General features: G+C 45.9%; 1 pseudogene; it reads right to left on the reverse strand.

Annotated features, from left to right (window-relative positions):
* LOC114005283 (lipoyl synthase 1, chloroplastic-like) overlaps window positions 1-9,794 on the reverse strand; it is a 139,343-nt pseudogene extending 129,549 nt beyond the window's left edge.
* Window positions 9,795-10,621: the final 827 nt, after the last annotated feature.

Consider the following 10,621-nt stretch of genomic DNA (forward strand, 5'->3'; position numbering starts at 1 on the left):
AGAGGGGTCAGGCTGGAAGAAAAGTTTATGTTTTCATTTAAAGAAACAAACAAGAAAAACATTTTAATAAATTGCTTAACCTATCAACACCTCAAAAGAAAGTAAAATGCTTAAATTGGAAAAGAAAAGCATAGTAAAAAAAAATAAAAGCAGTAATGTTTTACTCAAAAGTCATAAAATTCTATTTCACCAGTTCAGTCTTATGTTCAAACACTTCTGTTGAATATGCAGTGTTGCTGTGGTCCAATATTTCCATTTAAATCCTGGAAGGTAACATTCAGTGTTATTATTGATATTTCTTGTCCCTAGCATTAAATTGGTCATTTTCTTGGTTGCCCTTTGTTCTCTTATTTCTGTATGTATCTTTAGTTTTCCTGGTAGAGCACTCCTTTCAGAACTTCTTGAAAAGTGGGTCTGCTATTGGCAAAGTCTTCTAGGTCTTATTTATCTGAGGATGTTCTTATCCTTTCTTTCCATATGAAAGATAATCTTGCTGGGTATAATATTCTTCATTGAAACTGTTCCTCACCCAACACTCTGAATATACTTTACCATTCCTTCCCTGCTTGCATTGTTTCTGATGAGAAGTCTGAGATTAGCCTGATTGGACAACCTCCACAAGTAACCTGACATTTCTCTCTTGCCAACCTTAGTATCCTGTCCTTGTCCATAGACCTGGCCAGTCCAGCCATGATGTGCCCTGGAGAAGATCCCCCTGGGTTGACTCTACCAGGGGTCTTTGTATTCCTGGGTCCTGACACCCAAATGTCTCTCTAGACCTGGAAAGCCCTCTTCCAAGATTTCATGAAATAAACCATCAATGCCCTTACCAGTTTCCCCACCTCCTGGCATACCGATCATCTGGGTGCTTGGGCACTTAATGTTGTCTAGCATTTCTCGTATAGTAGTCTCATTTGGGGGAGTTGTTTTCTCAGTTTTTTGGGTCATTTTTTCTAGATCAAAGGTTCTGCCTCCAGCATCCGAGATTCGATTTTCTGCATGAACCAATCCACCTTCAACACTTTCAAGGGAGGCCTTGACCTCCCAAATGGCAGTCTTCATCTCTAATAGCTCCATCTGATTCTTTTTTATGGTGTGTATTTCCTCTTTCAGATCATGGAAGAACTTCTTGAACTCGTTGTCTCTTTTCTCCTGCATCTTCTGGAGTTTATTATCTCTCAGCTCTTGCATCTCATTTAGTTTCGTCACTATGAATATTCTGAATTCTCTATCAGACATTTCCACGAGTCCTACTGTACTGTCTGTGGATGATGAGGGATTGTTCTTTTCCCTTAGGGGAGAGATATTTTCTTGGTTTCTCATGTTTCTTGTGCCTCTGCAGTGGTTTCTGGTCCTTCTGTGACAAAATTTCTCCTCTACTGTGCTTGTCTGGACATTTCAGGAGTCTATAAGATGGAGTTTAGAGCATGGTTTCCTTGTGTTGCTTTTTCATGGGTTAAATGTGCTTAGCAATAACGTCGGACCTTTCATCAGAAACAATGCAAGCAGGGAAAGACTGGGAAAATATATTCAAAGTGTTAAGAGAAAAACAATTTCAACTAAGAATACTATACCCAGCAAGATTATCTTTCATATGGGAAAAAAATGACAAAAGCATTCTCAGATGAACGAAGCCTGAAAGAATTTATTGGAATTTGGACCCGCATGCACTCTTGTCTAGGCATGTTTTTCAAGTCACTGGGGCTAGGATTCGAACTGTGGTTGGCTTTGTGGGATCTGACTCCCTTAACCACCAGGCCCAAGTTTCTATTTTTAATGAACTGAAAATTCTGAAATAGTCAAGGTTTTGCTCAGATTCCATAAGGCCAGTGTTCCAGGGTTTTAGAAAAGGTCACCAGGGCCCTCATGAAGGAGAAGGCATGACCTCCCATTTCCAAGGCTGATCTTCTCAGTGTGGGAGGCGGAAGCTCTTGGGTCTCTCACTGACTGGCAGAGCAACATTGGGCTCTCCCTTGAGCTGGCGCAAAGGAGAGGCCAGATCCCCCAGTGGTTCTTGTGGGCAGAATGCAGACAGATGGGTTTTCTGAGGAGGAGGTACTCCTGTGGGGAGACTGTGGAATAGCCTGACCTTTGGCTGTGGCCTCATACCCACTTCCCCACGGGAGTTACCAGAGGCTAAGTCCAAGCATTGCCCAAGAGCATCCCACTGTTTAGAATTCATGCACTGAATCCTGTATAACCAAATTATGCCCTAGACCTTGAGATGAAGACTTGGAAGAATGTGGTCATTCTCAGATGACAATTGTGCAGTGAAAAATTCTTTTCAACACCTGGCCCCTTGGGTAGTGTAACGCTGAGAGGAAGAAGGGAGTGAGACGGTTAGGTTAAACAGAACTGGCTGTAGCGACAAAGTTGGAGATGGCACAGCCACTTCCTCCTGCTGCTACAGAGAACAACCACAGTCCGAATGGTCACTGCTTAAAACAGCACAGACTGTCTTCTTACTGTTCCGGAGGTCCAAATTCCAACATGGGTCTCAGTGGCTAGAAATCAAGGTGTCAGCAAGGCTGCTTTCCAGGGATAGCGTGTTTTCTTGTCTTTCCAGCTTCTAGAGGCAGCCAGCGAGGCTGAGCCAGGTTCTCCTCACACCGTATCACTGTTTCTCTTTTCTAATTCCTCTCTTCCACACTTCAGACCCTCTGTCATTACATCGTGCCCATCCAAATAGTGCAGAATAATTTCCCTATGTTAAGGCCAGCTGATTATCAACCTCAATTCCATCTGCAAGCACAATTCTCCTCTGCCATGGACCCTGCCATATTCATAGGTTCCAGGGATTAGCATGCAGACATTTGTGGGAGGCCAGCATTCTGTCTCCTGCCAATAGTGGGTATAAATTGCACTGGAGAGCTTGCAGCCCTTCATAGACAGACTGAGCCCTACTATGTACCAGGGATACAAAGAAAAGACATGAGTGAGGAAAGCAGTGCAGTAAGTACCAGGATGGAGGTCTGTGAAAGGGGGAGGGACAGCTCACCCTGCCATTCTCATGCGAAAGATGCCACTTAGCTGAGGAGCTCATGTGTTTCCACCACTTCCTGAATCACACGTGGAAGTTGCAAGAAAGTGAGCAGGTGGGCCACGTTCCCCCACAGGTGGGTCCCTTAGGGACAAACCAAAGTCACAGGTTAGTCTGTTTCCATAGCAAGTTGCTAAGTTACAGGCAATCGTAGTAGCTATATCTCAGTCCATCAGGGCAAGCTCACCCTTTAGAACGTCCATGCAGCCTACCATAGCGCTGTAACCAATCCAATATTTCTCCGCCTTGTCTCCTCGCTTCCATTTTTGTGCATCACTTTCCCTTTCTGGATAAATACCACTTGACCACGAGACTACCCAAAGTTCCTTGGGAGCCATTCCAGGGGCTGCCTGATTTAAATGCCCTTTGTTCAATTAAACTCTTAAAAGTTGGTTTGTCTAAAATTTCATTTTTCACAAGTCCCAACATAGATAATGGTAACTAAGCTTTTGCTGCATTCCAGGCACCACTCTAAATTATTTACTTACATTAATCCACTTAGCCCTCACGATAGTCCCATGAGTGAGTACTATTGCTGTCTCCATTTGGTAGAGAAGACCCTGGGGCTCAGAGTTTGCATAACTTGCCCAAATTCACAATGCTAGAAAATACTCTTGCTTGGAACCAACAGATGGTGTAGTGGTTACTTTGCTGAACTCCCACATAGTTGACTGTGGTTCGAGTCCCAGACCCAGCAGCTTAAAACTCATGCTGGGCACATGTGTGTTCATGCTCAAGATCCCAAGAGAAGAATGGAGGAGAAGGGATTGTGGTGTGGCTATTGCCCCTAGGGGGTGATTTTTCACTCTCTGTCTCTCTGACAAGTGTACATGCCCTATAGCAAAAGTATTTCTCTAAAAAAAAGAAAATGCTCCTCCTCCTTCTGCTAGCTGGGTGTGGCAAAAAGACAGGTAGAAAAGGTAAGAATAGTAGTTATAATAATAGCGTTTACCATCCTCGTTTTGCCAGATTCTGTACTAAGTGATCAACTTACATTAACTCACTTAATCCCAGCAATGACCCTAAGATACAATTATTATTATTCTCATTTCACTAATGAGGGCATAGACACTCAAAGAAACCAACTCAACAACATGGTCTCCTAACTGGAAAATGGCATTTCCAGTCTATCAAGGGTCGAAGCCCGTGTTTGAGAGGGAAAGACAAGCAGACCAAAGACAAGCATGGCTTAGAGAAGTGCTTCTCTGACTTCAGCACACATCAGTCACCTGGGGTGCTTGCTGGAGCCCAGACTGGATTTTCTGACTTGGTAAGTCTGGGGTGGGACCCAAGAATTTGCATTTCTGACTGTTCCAGTGGTGCAATTGGTGCAAGCACTGGGTCTGACTCAGCTCTGAATTTGGCTGTGATGCTTACCAGCTGTGTGACATTGAGCAAAAGGTCTTTAAAGTTTCTCTTTAAATATCCATTGTAATTTATGATTTTCATATAGTCATTACACATCTTTGTAGGTGCAAAAAGCCTCTTTGAACTTGAATTCCATACCTGGAAAATGACAGTAGTTTCTATCCCATTAATTGTGAGAATTTAAGGTGAGATAATACATAGAGTGTAGCAAGCAAAAGATAAACTCTTAGAAAATGTTGGTTTCCCTTCTTCTCCACACTTTCTTCTTCACACTGGAGAAAGGAGGAAACTCGGGATAAATGTTTTCTGGAGGGCCGCCAGTGGCTCTGAGCTCCCAGGATGGAGTCACGAACTTTCCTAGCTAGTCAGATCTGGAACCCTCAACTGTGGGTAAATGAGAAGGAAGTAAGAGCCTCCTTGCTCTTTCAGCACATCACTGAGTTCAGCTATGTTGAACTCTGACCTCTGTCCTTGATCATGTAGTTAACAAAACTGTAGTTAGGGTCCCATTGGGTTTTTTATGCCTAAGTAGTATTCCATATTCTGTAGTGTATACGTGCCACACTGTTTCGATCCATTCAACTGTTCATGGACATTTGGGTTGGTTCTATGTCCTAGCAAATGTGACTAATGCCACAAAAAACCATGAATGTGCAAGTGTTTTTCTGACAGGTATATTCCTGTCCTTTGGGTAGATATGCAGGAGTAGAACTGCTGGATCATATGGTAGTTCTATTTGTAGGTCTTTGGGAAACCTCCATATTGTTCTCCACATTGGCTGTACTAATTTAAAATGAGACATTGACATTTGATAGAAAGTGGGCAAATATGGAAGATTTACTGCTAAGTGAAGCAAGCCAAACTATGAAAGAGAGGCATTGTATGTCCCCGCTCAATATACGCCAAGTGTCGGCACTCTGACAGAAACAGAAAGACTGGAAGGTATGAAAGCATGGAGGGCAATGATGATACTGGAGATAGTGCAGAAGGAGTGGGGCAACGGGGGAGGGCAGAGGGGAAAGAAAGAAGCAAAACATTTAAGGGATACAAAAATGGAAAATTATTTGTTGGTGATAATGTGTATAGTAATATCCTTGACTGAACCAATATACTGTGTATTTATGATGGGGAAATTCATTTGGTATGCTATAATGATACACAATGATTGAATGTATGAAAAAAAAATTTAAATCCGTAGTTCATAAGAATTTAAACACAAAACCACACCATAACTTCAGCACGGCCTCCCAGAAACTTGGAGAATAATCTTGTTTTAGGAGAGCCATGCTGGTGCCAACGAGTCTATTCTGGACATGTCCTTGTGGTGATGACGGGAACAGAGCTTTCAAAGCATCTACGAGGCCAGCTCAGTGGTACAACAGGAGCATATTGCTCGGGTGATGCTGAGTCCATGTAAAAGGCCGCAGGGCAGGGTCCCCAGTCAGTGTGTCCACACCCGGCATGTGTGCCCAGGATCCTGGCTGGCCCAAAGGGGCTTGAAGGGGGCCACAAAGTGAGATCCTGCCCAGATGCTTATCTCTCTTTGTCTCTGTGTCTCTCCTTCTCACGCAAGAAAGAAATAAACTATTAAAAAAATGTACCTGTGTCTACAAACTCTGGGTAGTTTGCGAGAACTGAGAAAAGAGCTTGGCAAAATGAGCACATAAATTATTTTCATTATTTTTCTTCTTTAAAGGGTAAAAATCATCTTATGTAAGGCAATATCTTTGATTGAACCAATATACCATGTATTCAGGGCAGGAAAATTCATTTGGTATGCTGTAATTATACACAGTGATTGAATGTAAGTAAATTAACAAATAGGGACAAAAAGAAGTCTCGTCTTCTCATTTCCAAACTTTCTTTCACTCATCTGCTTGAAACAAAACCAGTACCAGTGGCTTTGGGATTTGATGGGAGACTCGCTTCCTTCTCCCTGGAAGAAGCCCCACTGCTCTGCCAACTTTAGAGGGCTCCCAGGGTGTCAACCCCCCTCACACACATGCAACCTTCTCCCAAATCTTCACAAAGATTTCAGGATCAGCAGTTGATGTAATGGCTATGTTGCTGGACTTCCATGTAGTCGACCACGGTTCAAGTCCCGGCCCCAGTGGCTTAAACTCACGCCGGGTGCATGTGCATGCATGCCCAAGATCCCGAGAGGTGAATGGAGGAGAAGGGATTGTGGCGTGGCCATGCCCAATGAGGGGTGATTTCTCACTTTCTATCTCTCTGTCTCTCTCTGTCTTTCAGGCAAGCACACATGCCCTATAGGAAAAAGCTCTCCAAAAAAAAAAAAAAAAAAAAAAAAAAAAAAAAAAAGATTTCTGCTTTACGATGCTGAGATCATTAAAAGAACCCTAAACTCTTAGGGAAACTTTTTTCGTTGGGAAGGTATAGTAACAAAATTTGCTTCTTGAATATTTGAATATAATTTCGAGCTACAAAATAAGTTCCCAAGAGATTTAGTCCAATAAAGCAAAAGTGAGAGGTCAGTATTACGATTTATGACAGAGACGATTTATGACAGAGACGATCTCGCAGCAGTAACACCCAGCCCCCGAGCAGGCCTGAGACACACTCCGCAAGCAGGGCCGTGAGCATCAGAAACGTCTGGTGTCTGTCATGTGAGTCTGTGAGGAGACTGGAGCTAAAGAAAAGTAAGTCAATCGAGGAGGGGCAGAGGCAACACATTCAACAGCGCAAAAATGAAAAATTATCTGTTGATTATCATGTGTATGGTAATCTCTTTGGTCCAATGTACAGGGTGGTCACGCTGGGAAAATTCATTTTATATGCTGCAAAGATGTTCAGTGGTTCACTGTAAAAAAATAAATAAGAAGAAAAATAAAAAAATAAATAAATAAAGAGAAATTATTACCCAAGGAAAGAAAGTCCAAGTCTGCATTTCCGAAGCACAGCAGACTGGCGAATGCACGCCCTCGCACACGGTTTTAAAGGGCGCCCAGACGTCGTTTTAGCTGGGAATGGTAAGATACACGCAAACATGACTATTGAAAAGGGAGAGGTCTTCACACTCCCAGATCCCTAGAAACGGGGGGCACAGCAAGCCATGAGGGCGAGTGGGGCGGCACCAGGGTGGGTCAGGAAACAGAGGGAGGGGAAAAAGGAGCGGAAGTCTTTATTGTGGTTTTTGCAAGAGAGAATGAGTATGATAAGCAGGTTTAGAATAGGCTGGTCTGAATAATTTCTGTAAGATTTGAGCGCTGAGGCTGTCGCTGCTGTCTGGTTCTGTGGAAGGCTGCATATTAGATCTTGCACATGAGCAACTGTTCGTCCATTTTGTTCCCTTACCCTAACGTGGCTGTCTGCTTCTGTAAACCTGCTTGCTCTTCCCATGAGAAAATAGCCTGTGCTAGCCATACAGAAAACCGCACCCGGGACGACATCCTGTACCTGCTGCTGTCTGTGCTAACTAGCCCGAAACCCTTTTGTTTAACTGTTCCTTAGTAATGTGACTATCAATCACCAGAACCCTGCCGGGAGCCATGGAAACCATTAAACGAAGGTCTAGAAAGTGCCCTCAGAGATAATTAACCTGCTTGATTCAGCTTCTGTAACTGCTTGCATGGAAACCCCCTGGTAACTGACTCCCTATAAAACGACTGCTCCAACTTCGGTCAGTTCAGACTCTTGGGCACCCGAACCACAGGCTATAGTCGCTGGCCAGCTAATAAAGACTCCCTTTCACCTTAATCTGGCTGTGGTGGTCATTCATTCGGTGGCACTCTACCACAGTTCCAGTCCCTGAGCCAATGAGGCGCGTCCCAGCCTGGAGTGGGGCTGACGGAGGAGGAGGCAGCAGGTGAGGGTCTGGATTGCCGGTTGCACTGGAAAGGCGTGCTCCCAGGCAGGAATTAGCTGACCCTGGGAAGGGCAGTCCCCACCGAGAATCACTAGAACCTAGAAAATAAAAGACATGATGCGTGTGCACGCACATGCACACACACACACACACACGCACACGCACACAGAGCGCTGTCGTCAGAGCTGGAACACCCTGCATGATGGCACACGCCAGGCCACGGTGCGCTCCACGCTGTTCTCTGCTTCTTCTCCAGTCCCTTGTCAGCAGGTCAGTATTCGGCACTTCTTTCCCGTGACAGGCACTGACCCAGGAGTGGCCGTGGCTGCCCTGTCTCTGCCCCAGTCCAGTGGAGGTCGGGGGAGGAGTGTTAGGATCCCAGCTTGGCAGACCCTTCCAGGAGTTCCTCAGCACTGAGAAAAGTGAGATCCAAACTTGATGGACATTTGACTGGAAAGAAAATGGCCCCAAAGACTCAGGATGCTGACATCACAGTGTTTTAATTGATTGGTACAAGAAGTTTCTGGAAGCTTCGCAGATGTGTATTTTCCCAATACTCCTGAGAGGCATGTAAGGGCCATGGGGGGGGGCTTTGGTGTCTCTTTGCCCAGTCCCCACCTCCTTGTCCTTCTCTGGAAACATAGCCAGCACCTCCCCCATCGCCGCCACCTTCGAGACGGGGTGCACCAGCCAGCAAGGCCAGGCCAGTCCAGTCCCCTCCTCCTGAAGACTCAGACCTTCACCCACACAGGAGCAATCCCTGTCCTTTCATGAGACTTCTCTGCTCCTGACTCTGGGTTCACAGAGCTAGATTCAAAAAAAGAAAAGAAAGGGGAAAAAAGGCACGATGATCACTAACCTTTGCCAAGTGGGTTACTAGGTCCTGGGCGTATGCAAAGCTCTTTACACGGGTTCTCTCTTGTAACCGGATCTTCACGATCACCCAGAAGGTTAGTGTGATCACCTCTACTACGAAAAGGCAGAAACTGAGGCCTAACGCAGGTAAAGCGTTCGCCCGTGACCGCAGGCAAGTGAGCACAGGTGCCGGGATGCGGACCGGCCAGCCTGACTCCCGAGCCTGTCTTCCTCCCACCGCCGCCCCACCCATATCTGCAGGGACCTTCCGAGCCCCCAGTGGAGTCGTAAACCAGAGGTAGTACCAAACCCCGTGCACACCGTGTTCTTCCCTGCGGGGCTAAGGCACAGTAAGAGGTCATGAAACAGCGACTGTAACGACACGCCGTATGGAAGTTACACCACTGTGGCCCTCTCCCCTTTCCAATGCCTTAGTGCACGGTCCTCGCTTCTTGCTGACTGCCGGTAACTGAAATTGCTAAGACGACAAGCGCGGGGACTGGGCTGGGAGTTTTCTCTGGAGCTGGCAGCTGCGTTTCCTGCTGCGAGGGGAAAGCTGGCGTACGGCAGAATGTCCTCAGCAGCATAGAATAGAACACCCAACTACCAGAGGTCTAAACAAGATTTGGAAGCTCCTCTTTCTCTTACATAATGCGAATGACAGTGGGGGCAGGCCGTGACTAGCGTGCAGGCTTTCCGTGTCATCGCGGTGCCGGGCTATCCTTCTTTCTTCTCTGTCCCTAATGGTTTCCAAGAGCTAGGTCACTTCTTCATCCAAAATGGCTGCTGCAGCACTGACCATCGGGTGATGGTTCCAGGGAAAAAATAGGAAGAATGGGAAAAGATGGAAGATGATGGTTCTCGACACCACAGCTCTTGAAGCCCCATCTTGCAACTTTTGCTTACATCTCAGTGGCCCCGAAGGGAACTCGGAGATACCGTCTTGGAGGGTATGGCTAAGGAAGGGGGGTGGTCAACATCTCAGTCTCGGCTAGGCTTGGCTTGGCAGGGCCTGCCAGGGGCCACCTCAGCCCTGAGAGAAAAGTGAGAACTAAATTTGGCGTGACAGGAAAGAGGAAAGGCCTCAAAGACGGATGAGACTAATGCACGAGCGGCCGTTCGTCCAAGTCACTGGCTCATAGCTGCCGAATGAAGGAAAGCCCTCCGTCTTCTGAACCGCAGCCCAGGAACCTTATCCTCACACTGAGCAAGCTCCTAAAAGCAACAGCCAAGGTTGGACTGGGTATCTTTTTTTTTTCTTCCAGTTTTACTAAAAGGCACATGCTAGAGAGAGAGAGAGAGAGAAAGTGAGAAATCACCCTGGGGGTGGGGTGGCCACACCACAATACCATCTCCCCATTCTCCTCTTGAGATTTTGGGTATGCACACACATTCACCCGGAGTGATTTTCAAACCAATAGGTCCAGGATTCGAACTGCTCATTTGTCCATTTAGAATCCAGCCATCTTCACTTTTATGCCACCTGGTGGCCCAGTCTGGCATTCTTTTCATCTTAGGAGAAGCTAGCCAAG

The sequence above is a fragment of the Tupaia chinensis genome, unplaced genomic scaffold (assembly GCF_000334495.1).
Source record: "Tupaia chinensis unplaced genomic scaffold, TupChi_1.0 Scaffold143615_1, whole genome shotgun sequence".
NCBI classification, from domain to species: Eukaryota; Metazoa; Chordata; class Mammalia; order Scandentia; family Tupaiidae; genus Tupaia; species Tupaia belangeri.